General features: G+C 33.8%; 1 long non-coding RNA gene across 4 annotated transcripts; it reads left to right on the top strand.

Annotated features, from left to right (window-relative positions):
• The first annotated feature begins 13,012 nt into the window (after positions 1-13,012).
• On the top strand, positions 13,013-14,696 carry LOC109604988 (uncharacterized). Of its 4 annotated transcripts, none has more exons than XR_002191915.2 (7): positions 13,013-13,056; positions 13,330-13,513; positions 13,563-13,586; positions 13,642-13,908; positions 13,961-14,151; positions 14,213-14,349; positions 14,399-14,696. It is a non-coding gene; the product is annotated as an uncharacterized LOC109604988 (long non-coding RNA). The 4 variants fall into 4 exon arrangements; XR_002191916.2 differs by having other exon boundaries at positions 13,016-13,086; XR_002191919.2 differs by lacking the exon at positions 13,013-13,056 and having other exon boundaries at positions 13,161-13,513; positions 14,216-14,349.
• The last annotated feature ends 216 nt before the right edge of the window (positions 14,697-14,912 follow it).

The following is a 14,912-nucleotide window of genomic DNA, read 5'->3' on the forward strand; positions in this document are numbered from 1 at the left end:
TAACGAATATCGAATAACGAATAACAAATATCGAATAACGAATAACTAATATCGAATAACGAATATCGAATAACGAATATCGAATAACGAATATCGAATAACGAATATCGAATAATGAATATCGAATAATGAATATCGAATAACGAATATCGTATAACGAATATCGAATATCGAATATTGAATATCGAATATCGAATAACGAATATCGAGTAATGAATATCGAATAACGAATATCGAATAACGAATGTCGAATAACGAATAACGAATATCGAATATCAAATAACGAATATCGAATATAGAATATCGAATATCGAATAACGAATATCGAATAACGAATAACGAATATCGAATAACTAATATCGAATAACGAATATCGAATAATGAATATCGAATAACGAATATCGAATAACGAATAACAAATATCGAATAACGAATATCGAATAATGAATAACTAATATCGAATAACGAATATCGAATAACGAATAATGATTGAATAATAAATAGTGAATAGAGAATAGTGAATAATGAATAGTGAATAGTGAATAATGAATAGTGATTAGTGAACAATAAATAGTGAATGGTGTATAATGAATAGTGAATCCTGTTTAACAAAGCAGTCCAAATCCTGTTTATTTTAATTTTTACTGTCTGTTTTTTAGAGCATCTGTCTAATTTAAAGAATAATTTATAAGGTTTTCAGCCATCATTATGAACGTTTGTTTATGAAAGTCATGATGTGATATAACGTAAATTCAAACTATCCTAATTTAAAAAAATATTATTTCTGCCGGTTTCAAATTTCAATTAAACTCTGTTTAAACAGTGTGTTTTCATTTTTCCGTTCGCAAACATTGGCTGGACTGTTGCGGAACTATCAAAAGGCCACCCGGAGGAAAAAAGATGGTGTTATTGCGAATCCACCCTCACTTGCGACAGTTAAAGGGACAACCCCCACTCAACTGTAGTGTAGTGATCCGCGAAAATTTAAAAGGGGATTATGGCCAGGTCCGTTTCCAAAGACCTGTAATTAAATTCAAATTTATGCCGGGGACGAATGTAAATGGCACCATAAAGTTTTGTGGAGTGTCGAAATTGTTTAGCGAATTCTTCACGAGATAAATTCGAAAAGTTTCTTTCGGCTGTGATGTTCAAGTTGCAGGAAATGTGCATATCAACACTGCCACGAAAGTTTTTGTATGTTTGGCTAGTGTGCAGTCGAACAAACCTTGTTGTGTGCTTAAAAAACGTTTACATATAATTTAGATAAAAAGTAATACGCGTGTTCCTGTTCAAACAACAAAGCGTCCTTTGAGAGGCATTAGCAGAAAAAATAAATATCTTTATTTATAATGGAAGCCGAATGAAAGCGACCGTTCGTGCGTTTCCTTGAAGTTGTTTGGAACGAAAACATCCACCGTTCCATACAATATTACTATTGTTTCATTTACTTAAACGTAAGAAATTTTTTGACTCGAACAAACAAGGACGGTCGTCTTTATTCGAAACGGAATAGACTGCAATCCACTTAAAATATACAATTTGATTGAAATTCTAAATAAATTACTATCAATTGTAGAAGCAATGGCGAAATTTATGTTGCAGTTTAACGCTCAAGGATATTGACGTTTAGATTGCGAAATGCCACGATACATTTTAAAGGGTGCCGTTACGGGAAAGTTTAAATCCGAAGTACTCTCAAATGTATGGCGTGTGCACAAAGTGTCGATAATGGATATGTTTTTGATCGAATAAATGCACTCTGTGTCGCGTCGGTGGATTTGCCGACGATTTTTAAATTAAATACTGAAGATGACGTGCGTCACATCAAATGGATTTTATCTGCAATATGGTCATTAAGGGGTCACATATTAAAATATACGGGGGTGACTTATTTAACACAGTTTTAAAGATGTATATAAAAATATAAACGCTTTATTAAAGAGTAGTTAAGGCGACGTCGATAAAGTTGCGGAAGTTATAAATTCTAGAAATTGTGTATAATGATTTGACGGTTCATTTCTTGTTTAAGTAGTTATTATATACCATTAATCTGTGTGCTTATCCGGAATTATTTATGTGCCAAGTGTAGATTGCAAAACTCGATATAAGACCAGCTATGAATTCGAAAGTAATTTAAAGTAGTTTTAACATCACTAAATTACTTCGAAGTATCGTTGTTGAGGGAAATAAATAGTCCGATTTGGCGTTAATGTCTTTTATGTGGGTTTTGAGGGATTATAATATAATTTATAGAACTTGTGCAGAATACAAAAAATAATTAATGTATAATATAATAATTCAAGCTTGTAAAAGGCGTAAACTAAGTAAATTATATTAAAAGTTCATTAAACTTTTTATTATTAATATAGTATTAACTATAACAAAATATTATAAAAAACGTTGGGCGCCCATCAATTAACTTTATAAACTGTATAGTTACGAATTATTATTGATAATTTTATAAATAAATGTTTAAAACATTTATAATGCTAATATATGTTTACAGGAAATTATTATTTAAGATTAAATCCTAAAAACGTTGGGCGCCAATTTTATATTAATGGACAAATTCTTAAAAAACGTTAATCAAATTAATTGTATTAAAATTTCATATTTTTTTTATTAATAATGTAGTATCAGTTTTAACAAAATATTATAATGTATTTTTAAATTCCTTTTATAATCATATTACAATATTTTTTAATATTATAAAAAATGTTGGGCGCCCATCTATTAACAGTAACTTTATAAATAATGTACGTGTTTATTCTATTTATGAATTATTATTGATAATTTTATAAATAAATGTTTAAAACATTTATAATGCTAATAAATGTTTACAGGAAATTATTATTTAAGATTAAATCCTAAAAACGTTGGGCGCCAATTTTATATTAATGGACAAATTCTTAAAAAACGTTAATCACATTAATTGTATTAAAATTTCATATTTTTTTTGTTAATAATGTAGTATCAGTTTTAACAAAATATTATAATGTGTTTTTAAATTCCTTTTATAATCATATTACAATATTTTTTAATATTATAAAAAATGTTGGGCGCCCATCTATTAACAGTAACTTTATAAATAATGTACGTGTTTATTCTATTTATGAATTATTATTGATAATTTTATAAATAAACGTTTAAAACATTTATAATGCTAATAAATGTTTACGGGAAATTATTATTTAAGATTAAATCCTAAAAATGTTGGGCGCCAATTTTATATTAATGAATAAATACTTAAAAACATAAATTAAGTTAATTGTATTAAAATTTCATTTTTTTTTTGTTAATAATGCAGTATTAGTTTTAACAAAATATTATAATCTGTTTTTAAATGCCTTTTGCGATTACATTACAATATTTTTTAATTTTATAAAAAATGTTGGGCGCCATTTTTTGTACCAAATAACTTAAAAATTGTCAAAAAGAGCATGATAATCATCTTTAATTATTAAATATACAGCTTTTTATTTAGAACAGTTTTTAAAATGAAATAGGAATAATTAAAACATCTAATGTTTAAAGTTTAAATGATTTTTTTCTATGTTTTTATTGTCTAATTTAATACATACTAAAGTAAGAATGATTCCAAAGAATAAAATGAAAATCCGGCCCTGACGAGTAAGAATTTGAGCGTTTGAGTAACGAAGTGACGCGTACGCGATCGGACAGACGGCCGGAGCGACGTTCCCCGGCGCATAAACAGTGCACGCCGCGGCGCCGCCGGCACCATCCACCCCCGGAATCAGACACGCTCGTCGGATACTTTAAAATGGGAAAACAGACGCGGCGCGACGCCCCCGAAACTTCGAACCCTCCTCGGTGCACCGACGGCGACTTTCGAACATTCCTCACGGCTTACCCGGGGAGGGTGGCTGGATGCGGGGGAGAGCAACAGTCATTAGTGGGGTGATTCGATGGGGAATATGTCTATTGTTGTTTTTTGTGGGGCTGCGGGATCGAACGAGATTATTTTTATGGTGTGCGGGCTTATGTCTGCCAAATTCCATGATGGGACGTTTGATTCAAAGGGTGGAACACGTCGGAAATTCTCGATGAATCACCAACATCTATTTCTTTTATTTAAATCAACATTAATAACTAATTTTGGGAATTTCAGGTCTCTGGATTTGTTAAATTTTATCCAAGGGCACTGTTGTTATCTTCATGGAACCTTGTTGTTTCTACATTTTGATTCTGGAAGCACAGGAAGACTGCAAATGTACGAATACAACAATCAAACCAAATTATTGGTAGTCAAATTGAAGGAACTGGAATTTGTAGCTCAAAATTTACCCTGAACTCTTAAATACATGGCAAAACATGTCATTTTGTGTTATTTTTCTGTCTATCTCTGTATATTTGGTTAGGTACTTAAAATTCATCCCTTATAATATTAAATTTTTATAGAATTTAATAAAAGTAGCAAAATACTGTAAATTTTAAATTTAATACTTAAGACTTTTACAAAAGGTGACAATTTTATTGAAATAACTTCCCCTAAAATTATTCTAAGATCATAATATGAATAATGTTGAGCAGCATAAATAAAAAAATAAGGTACGAAATATGGTAAAATATGTGAAACATTTACGTTTTTTATATGCACATATTTTAATTTTAAAATGTACACCCCCTGTCAAAACTATGTGGTATATTGAATAAAGGAAGTTTCCCCCTTGAAAACTTTTAAAACTCGTACTTTGCTTATTCAGGAGAGGGTAAATCCCGGACATCGGGGATCATTAGTGAATATTTCCCTTAGGGGGAGTGTCAAACTATGTCGCACCCTTTCCGTAATTCTTGGCAAGATTTAAAAAATACTCGTGCCTAACGTTAACGACCGCACTGAAATCCCCCTGCAAATTATTCATCAGCTATTAAAGTGGTTAAATTATTCATAGGTGCGGATTCAACCAGATGAAATTTAGTGACCATTAGTAACATTCATAAGCAAGAAGCACCGGACAGCGGTGAGTATCGGGCGGAAATTAAAACGGGGAAGATCGAATTTTGTGGAAAAATAACAGGGGGATTCCGATGCATGCGGCGATCAATCATTCATGTGTTAATTAACGATTGGAGGAGGAAAACTTAACTGTACAGGAAATCAGTGAAAGAATGAGATCCTTCCTTTCATTCTGTTTTACACTGAATACTTTGTAAAAGGTAATAAGTATCACATAATAATTAAATATGTAAACACGTTTTTACAGTAAGAGTAACGTGCGTGGCAAAGTGTCCCACCCAGTATGATTTTATGAATTCGTAACGTATGTTTGGCCGTTAATGAATTGGTAAAAGCAATTCACGTAATGCAGCAGTAACAAATGCTCCTCGAACATCATAAATTTCCAGAGGAATCGCCAGAGACAGTGCGGGAAGGCGATCGGCGCTGTAAAAATTAAGCTGTTTGCTTAAAAGCTTTCGGAATTTGCTTATCCTGCAAACAAAATTCGATCGTGTTCAATGATGGCCTCAGCCACCGACAATTCTGAATATTAATTTTAGGGGTGTGAGTCCCCCATCCGGCAAGTTTGTGAGCAAAACTTTTTTGGTGAATTAGGAGTTAGATTAGATTTTCATGAGCAAGTTGCGACGTTGTTTATCTATGTCTCCCAAGCAGGTAATAACCTGTAGTCAGTCTGCCTCAAATCTGGTTTATCACATGACTTACGCTTAAGTGAGGACAACTTCTTTGTTCCTTAACTTGCCGGGGAGTTATCTAACATGTGGAAAATTATGTTTCGTTAAGTACACGAGTTGGAAGTTTAAATTCAAGTAGGGCGATTAAAAAGATGTACATCACATGTTTTATCGGAGCTGAATTTAAATGCAGTCTCGCAATTAGTGCTCGTTAGATGTAATTGATACCCGACTCTCGTATTCGAAAAGAATTTAATTTTCTTCGGTGGGTGTTATGTAGATTTATAACATATTTAATCGCATTTGAACACTAAAGTAAACAAGATTATTCATTATCACCGATGATTAATTACAATTCCCAAACAAAAACACAGATTAAAATTAAATCGATGGAATAAATAAGACTTAAGTTTAAAGATTAACGAGGAAAAATTATAAATTAAACTGGATTAACTAGACTTCCAACAAAATTCAAGTTTCCTGCTTAAAATAATGTGGAGTTTTATTAAAATTTATCTGGAAAGTTGCCGGTTCAAAAATTTCCACCGGACATATTTCGCTTAACACTAAAACTGCAAGGAACGAAACTGTTACGAAGGAATGCCTAAAAGGTTTTGCTTGTAAAACACTTCGTGCTTTTTTATTCATAATATATTGAATTCGAAGCATTAACTTCATATTTTTATTGGATTTATAATATAATTTTTATATTTTTTTAAACCTTTGTTTGATTGATATTTTGTTGTTATACAAACTTTCAGATTGTATACAAATTTGGTAAAAAGATTAAAAAATATATATGTAAAAACTGAGATTATTTCAGAAATGAGTAAACTTGGTTGCCTAATTACAGCGATGTCAATTCGTCGAATATATCATATATTATGGGACTTTTGGTGTCTCTGTGACTGTACTGAATGCTGATTTGGCAACACTGTCTAGATAATATATATATATACATAGTGATCTATACACTTAATGTATATTTTTCTTAATTAATTATAAAAATTCTAATTATAATTTTATATAATTTACAAATGTGTATTACTGTTTATTCATATAATCATTTATTATTTATAGTCACAAACAATACAAATATTACATCGGTCTGATAATAAATTTTCATTAATTACTAAAATTTAATTAATTTATAAATTTCTATGAGTGCTTTTTAAACGAACACAGCATAATTGGTGCATAAATATTTCAGGCTAATAGTCAAGAATGGGTTTAGTTAAAATCATTGCACAAAAGACGACAGGATTAGTTGTCGTAACGCTGATCAATCTGGCGAACTAGTGAAATATCTCGAGCAATTTTAATTACCGAAAACAAACGAGTGTTGTAAGGTATTTTCGTCGAGTCTGAAATTTCCCATTTACTTTTGATAAAGCATCGTTAGTAGAAATTACTTTCAGTTCGTGCGGCAATGCAAATGTTTCCTATTCAATTAACAATGAGTGGAATACGGCAAAGGCAATAAATTACCAGCCCCAAGTTATTTAAATAAATCTGATTTGGCGCACAATTTTCACGGACGTGTGCTCAAACAATAACGCGGCGGCTTTTTCCTTTCGGGCTCCTTTCCGGAGAGAGATTACATTCGGAGCCTATAAAGGATATTATAAGACAATATTTATATGATGAAAGCCTTTAAAAGCGTAATAAAACCTCCCTTATTTCACTGTTTTGCTGGGGTGACGTTCCACTCCTGGGGGCCCCGAGTGGGCGGCCGAAATTGCGACAAACTGAAATGAATGGAGTCGGGGACGCAGTCTGGCATGTATTTATCGACACTATATGCCGGGCCAAGTGAGACGTATTGATTTCTTTTAAATGCACCTCTGTTTCAATTGCTCCAATCAATCTCTCATCAAAAACCTTTTTTTTTTTTTTGTCTTTGTTGGACAATTTTCGTTATGTGCCCATTTTAGGCATGATTGACAAAACAGTTTAGGATGATTGCTGATTAAAAAAATCATCTTTGTACATCTGAGTTGATGGAATAGACGAAATGATGATGGTTCCTAAGAAAGGAACACTGTTCAACATCCACCATGTTTAAAATTAACTCCACGAAGAAGTGAGGATAATTTTCGATACTTAAAGTTCGAAGACCATCCCCACAATTTACATTGATGTGAAATTTAACGAAGGCAAAACGGCGTAAATGGAAAAATCGATAGTTAATTACAAATGACAAGAATAAAGGTTGAGCATTAGAAATGAAATAAACACGTTAATTAATTTAGGTCCCGCTGCAGAATGCCGGAACGGATAAAAGCAAAAGTTAATTTTTCAATTAATTTGAATACACAGTAAATTAGAGGCGGGCAAGTTTCAGACTAAACATAAACAGTCGAGGGTGTAAACTAGGATGGACTAATAAATTTCAGGAGTCGGCGGAATAAATCAACGCTCCGTTACTTTCGTGCACACACTTCCTTAGAAAGTTTTTGCCTTGACTTGAAAAATATGGTAATGTGCAATTTGTCAACGACTTTTGATGCCTCACTAACGAATTCATCGCTTCCACTCGTAATAAAACGCGTTTTAATAGATTTTACCTGGATGGTGAGATTCCTCGCTTGAGCACCGAGGAAATTGTGCGTTAAAAAATAAGAGACGGTTCCCAAGAGGCGGTGTAATTTTATTATTGTCTCGCGATGGCACTTCGCCGTAATAAGTTAAAGTGAATTTTATTTGAGCGACGCCGAATAAGCCAATCTACATCTAAATCACCGGGAGTGTCAATCGTAGATCGGTTCCGCCATAATCGTACAATGACTCGAAAATTGGTTTATGCCGGATTTATGGCGTTTCTGTGACGAAGTCTGCATACATTTTTCTTTCAATTTAAATTCGATCATCTACAAGGGAATATCGGGGGGGGCGAACGTGGATAGATATGTTGCCTTGTACGCTCCGAAATTGATTTACTCCGGATCTTCCGGAACGGTTACTGCATTGAAAATTGGACGAGTATTAAACGCGTTAAGCCTTTTTACGTGTTGTTGCGAATCTAGTTTCTTGGTCAAAATTGCAGCTCGACGTGTATTAACAATGGAACTTTGCTTTGATGTAGTGGATGAAAAACGATTTCTATCAAGTTGTTTCGCAGCGGCAAAAAAACGAACGTATTCAATCTATCAGCGTCGAAATAAGGGAGGAAGGAAGGACGGGGACGTTATATGTAAATCAATCTTGGAATTCATTACTTACAAAAACGCACTTTCAATGCGCTTCTTCAAATATCATCTGATATTTAATATCGAAATTGTCCCGGGAGATTGTTGCCTTTCACCATTTTGTTTGTCGTTTACTGACTTTTGTCGGGGCTGACGGATTATTTTAAAATTCTGTTAGCTACGTAAACATATACTGATTTTTCGACGTACTGAACAAACACAGCCCTCCTTTGTGTCCTTGCGCAAATAAATCTTATTTTAATGAGCATCTTCCAAAACTAAATATGTCAGATTATGGGGGTGGATTTAGTTACAAAGGAGGGAAAAAACTAGCAGATTTGCTCCGTGTAATACACTTGTTGGCAGCAATAAATCCATTCCACGTTGAGGTATAGAATTACGGATGTTACGCGGGGGAAAACATGTGTGCTTTGATGAAAACATAATGGGGTGACGATTTTCCAATTGTTGCTCAGATGCGCCGTTCACATTTTTATTCGGAACAACTCGCATTTTATCGCAAAACAAAACTATAAACTGGTACAGTTACACACGGGTGTGTCGTAATTTTCGCCTGTTAATTATATCCCTGGAAGACGCACGAGTTACCGGGTTGATATTAATTTTCAGACCGTAAACTTTAATTCAGCACTTTCCATTTCGTATTCTCAATTGGTTTCCCCACTTCAAGCGTGTGCACAACGTTGGAATTGTTTCGGTGGCCAGTAACTAACTGCAGACTTCCATTTTGTTCTACAGTCTGTTTATCAAGTGGTGCAAGGCAAAATTACCAAAACCACCGTGTTGATATCGTTTGTCTTAGCTCTCATCTCATAAAATGTTCCCACGGTTTTTATTAAACAGCAACACACCAATAAATAATATCTGAAACTTGTTCCAGAGCTGGTGAAGACCATTTAGGAATGGAATAACCATTTTTTAGCTTAAAAATTGAGTATTCAAGTATTATAATGATAATAAAATGTGATAATGTATGCTTTGTAATCCCCCAATGATATAAATAACATTTGTGCACCCATAAATCGTCCCAAAACTCCAAAAATCATATGCATAAAACAAACAACGGCCATCAATAAAACTAGATGGCTCGTGAATGATGTATTCGACGAAAAAATGGCATTTCTCATCACACCCCCCATTTGATATTCCATTCGGATTAAGACGAAACATTATCGTATTGTAGTTTGTTATTTAACGCGCCAACGATTGACCCCCGAGGGGAGCAGGTTATCATCATTAAATGGGGTACGTCGTCATTGGACGTGGCCGGTGTTGGGGTGTTTTATACGGCTTGCTTTGATTAAAACTAGAAGGATCACACGTAAGCTAGTTTGCCACGTCGGGGGTTGGTTTATTTCGTCGGCTCGGAGGGGGCAACACCCATACCCAATGTCCTGGAAGTAATTGAATACATTATTGGACGGACTGTTTTAGAAATATATGTGGAGACATAAATTTACTAACAATGAAAAGAAGGACGATTTCAATTATGTTTAAGAACTTGAACACCTCCTACAACGTACATTTTGTACGTAAACACACACAAGTGATTTAAATGTTACACAAAAGAGTTTCTGTTAAAGACAGCAACTCAAAATGGGAAATTATTTTGTGAACATGTTCAGGAAAGTTTGCCAACAATTTGCCTTTTTACTCCCACAACAACTTTATCTTATTATAATTGTGGCTTTAGGAATTCACATATCTATATATATATATATATATTTCAATTTTCTATCTTATTCAGATAGTTTCAGACAATAAACTCTCATCCCATTGAAAATCCGAGTTAAAATGATGGAATATGAGTTTGGAGAGGTCTCCTGCATCCAACGAGTTCGTACTTTGTCAAAAGGTTTGCAATTATATTAAGTTTCTCTGTTTCATGTCCTCGTATGTCATTAATTTTATTGATTAAAGAGCCAAAGAAAATATAATTAATACCCTACTAGATTTTATTTGCTTAACAGCACTGTTCGCTGAAAAATTCTTTGAAACTTTCGCCATGAAAATGTCTAATTACCGTTGACATTAAAATAACGTGTACGGTTAATTTTAAACCGTCGAAACATGCCATTATACGTTTTCAAACAAAATTCCAGAATGCAGTTGTGCAAAGCAACGTAGCGAGGCCTTAAAATAACACATAATCATTCACACAATGACCATGATCAATGGATTTATTGCATGTGCGAAAACGTATTGCGGCCTGAAAATATGATCTGACCGGCAGTTAATCCTTGTTAAATTTATATTTTTTTACTTTTAACCCATGAATATACAATGTTTTAATACGTCGCCATTAATAACTCACGAATTTATGGCAGATGCACGTTGCAAAACAATTTTATAAAGTGTTTTGGGTAGTATGGCCACAACACTATCTATTAATCGATTGATTCTTTTATACATTGAATGTTTCTCATTTATTATTAAACTATATTATTTAATTAACTATCCTTATTAAGACGAAATTATAATAGGAAACTGTATTACCTGATGGAGTGCAGCTATTATCCGATAGATGACACTGACAGACGGTTCAACTTGTTTAATTACATAAATTAAGTTTAATTAAATGAAATTTTGTTAAATTTAAATTTTTTATTGAGGAAATTATAATTTTTTTATTACAATTAAAATTTGAATACTTTATGACCGAGATAAGAAGTGAACGACATAAATATTATCCGGGACAATATTTCTGAATAAATTAAATCGCCTTATCTATAACGGAAAAGCCACATTTGTGGGACTGCATCATTTTAAATTATGCTCTTAAAAATTGGAAATATGTGCATTTTATTGTGCAGTAAATGTGTTTTATTTAAATTTTTATCAAGTATTATGGCTGGTGAGATAGGGTCGATGAGTAATGAACTGGTTCTGCCAACTTTATTTAGTTTTAAATGTTTATTTGGCTTTTATGTCCATAATTACCGAAGATACCAACCAACATCCAGACATTAATCACATTAGCCATCGAGCCAGCAGTTACGACACAACACAATAGAAAAATGGCACGACAATAAATTTGGAACATCTTGATAGATTAGGGGGGGGGGTAATAAAAAGTTATGCAGCAAAGACATTTTTGTAGATTCGCACGTCCACCCCATTACAACATGACGTGGGTCCGTTCCCCACACGTTGAAAGTGGGTATTTAATGTGACCGAATTAGAATTAGAAGAAGTTCCCGGTAAAATGTGATAGGGGGGACGTCAGACCGGAATTGTCCAAATGTAATTTGCTTCGAGTTTTAGGCAGGAAGGAAACTTTTAATCCCCCGACAATTAGTTCCCGGACCGGCTAATATCGTCAAAAACGAGGGCCTCGCCCATACACATTTAACTGCAGGTTATGGTAATGGTGAACTATCGGCACGTGCACCAAATAACTTGGTGATATACCGGAACGTTCTCCGTACGTAGTTGACGTGGGTTGTGTGTCGCTTTCGCCCGGTTTTGATTTCAGCCCGTCTGTTTACATCTGGCGTTGGCACATTGCACGTTTAATTTTCTGTAATTGAATTCATTAAAGTTCGCAAAGCGCGGCGTAAAACAATGCATAATCTGGAAGTAAAACGTCTAATCCACTCCGGACATTAACAATATACTACGTTTTGGTATAAATTAAGCGATGTTACGGTTCTGGTTCTCAGACGGTTTCGTTCCAACTGTCAGTCCTAATGGCTCTGGACCGGAGTTGCTGTGCTGAAATTTGAATTAAAAATCTTGTGGTTGTTTTACTGCATCACTTTTCTCTGCGACATATATCATTAGTTATGTTATTACTGTCATAAAGAATTTTATGTCTGGACTCGGCATTTTTACATTAATTTTCTATTTTATACAAAGTTTTAGCTCGAATATTTAAAAATTCCTGCACGTAAAATACATTGTGGGATTAATAAAAATTTTAATCCTGCAACAACAATTTAGTTTATTCGATTTTAATTTAAAGTCCTTGAAAATAATAACCATCATTAACATTAAATGTGAGACGAAATTATAATAGAAATCTGTATTACCTGCCTCTTATAGCTATTGTCGGATAGATGGCACTTAATGACTAACTAAATGTACTAATACTACAATTATTAAAATTAATTTTAGTACGAGGTGTAAATATTATATTGTCTTTGGTTTCGTGTCATTTGCCTCTTAAACAGAATATTCGAGAACTCTTTTGGTAAGAACAGGAAATGTAATACAAAAAATTGTAAGTAAAAAGGGAAATTGTGCTGGTCAGAACATCAAAGACAATTTAATTCATCGTTCTTTGAAGAACAACGAAAAGAAAAATAATGTTTGAAAACCTTTCGGTAACCTGTCACCTTTCAGTGACAGCAGCTCAAATTATGCTTCCAATTTAATTATCACCAGGCCCTAACAAACTTATATATTTTTTTCATGAATCGTGCACTCAAATTGGCGTTGCTCTTCGTAAATGGTGTGGTTTTAGTGCAGTTTATCATTGTAATTTTCGGAGCAATATATTACAAGAACTTGGCTGCCGGCTTGATCGGATTGGCCGGAACGGCGATATCAGCTTTGGGCTTTTTCGGAACACTATGGGAAAATTCTGAGATGTTAGTATTCTATGTGGTCATGATTGTCATGTTTTTCTTCTGGGAGGGCTTCGTCAAGTAAGTTAACGTTACAGTCATTTTAAGGTACTTAAAAAGTTAGTTCCAGGACTGCTCAGTCTGTCTAACATAGGTGAGAATTTACAATACGTATTGGTTAGGATTTGAAATGTCACATGTGTCAATAGGTTAAGGTTGTGCATTTCCAAATTTTTCGTGATGGCCAAATTCAGTGACATAGTGCGTATTTGCTTTTTGGGATTTAACCTGCTGGTGATGATGAAGTGTTACTCTTCAATGGACCAAATCAATGACACAGTATCCATGATACATTATGGGCTGATGTTCCTTTTAGGATTTATCGGGGCGTATGCAGCTCTGGTTGAACAAAAAGCTGTTATGTTGTCGTATATTGTTGTCTTCCTTTTGTGGTCCTTGCAGGAAGAAGGACACAAGTAAGTCAATCAACAACTAAATAACCAAACATTAATCTTTAATTTTATGCAGGGCACAGATTGAGGCTAGCTAGATTTCACCACGTCATCATACACAAACAATAATGCAACGTGAACGTAACTATGAATATTCATTGTGACTGACAACTGACAATTCGAATAATGTAGAAATGTTTTATTAAAAATTAATGATCCCCGTTACAAGTGTTTCGATTTATGACGTCCTGGCACTCATTGCTTTAGGTATACACGCTCAATTTGTGTTGAATGGGTTGTTGTTTGTAACCGCTTTTTCTGAAAACAGCAGTCAGCTCCTCTTCGGAATTGTAGTGACAATCTTTGGCGTTTTGGGCCTTATAGCGTTTTATACGGACAATCCTTGTGTCAAAATTTTGTGGGGCGCTGCTCTGGTCATTTGTATTTTTATGATTTATGTGCAAGGTAAATATGAGTTTGTGTTAATGTTTTATTCAGTTGTGACGTTTTTTAGATATTTTATAAATTGTCATGAAGACGTTCAAGAAGTTTGCAAAGTTCGTCATGATTTTGTACAACACTATTCTGTTGATCGTAGGACTTACCACTTTGATTACACCCTCCGAGTACATTGAAGACTTTCTGTTTAAGCTGCCGGTGGTCATTTACAGTCTTTTGGGCCTTTACTCCGTGTTGTGCAAGAAGGTGTTCCCCGTTGTCATGTACGCCACTTTAACTGTATTTATTGCTATTGATTTTTTGCTTTGGGAGGATATATAGATGCTCAAAAATGTAATAAATATTTGATGTGACTTTAATAGATTTGTGTTTCCTTCCTCAACAATAACTTTTTGTTCCTGTTATAATAATAAAAAACTTGGTCAGTGAACATATGTAGATAAGGGTAAAAATGTATTGTATTTTAAGTAATTGTTCCTTCGGCCTTATTTTGATATCAATCGTATCTTGAGCAATGAGCACGCAAAATTGCTGTTAGCCACTATAGTCGTAATCAAAAACTTTACTGT

The sequence above is a fragment of the Aethina tumida genome, chromosome 5, assembly GCF_024364675.1.
Source record: "Aethina tumida isolate Nest 87 chromosome 5, icAetTumi1.1, whole genome shotgun sequence".
Taxonomy (NCBI): Eukaryota; Metazoa; Arthropoda; class Insecta; order Coleoptera; family Nitidulidae; genus Aethina; species Aethina tumida.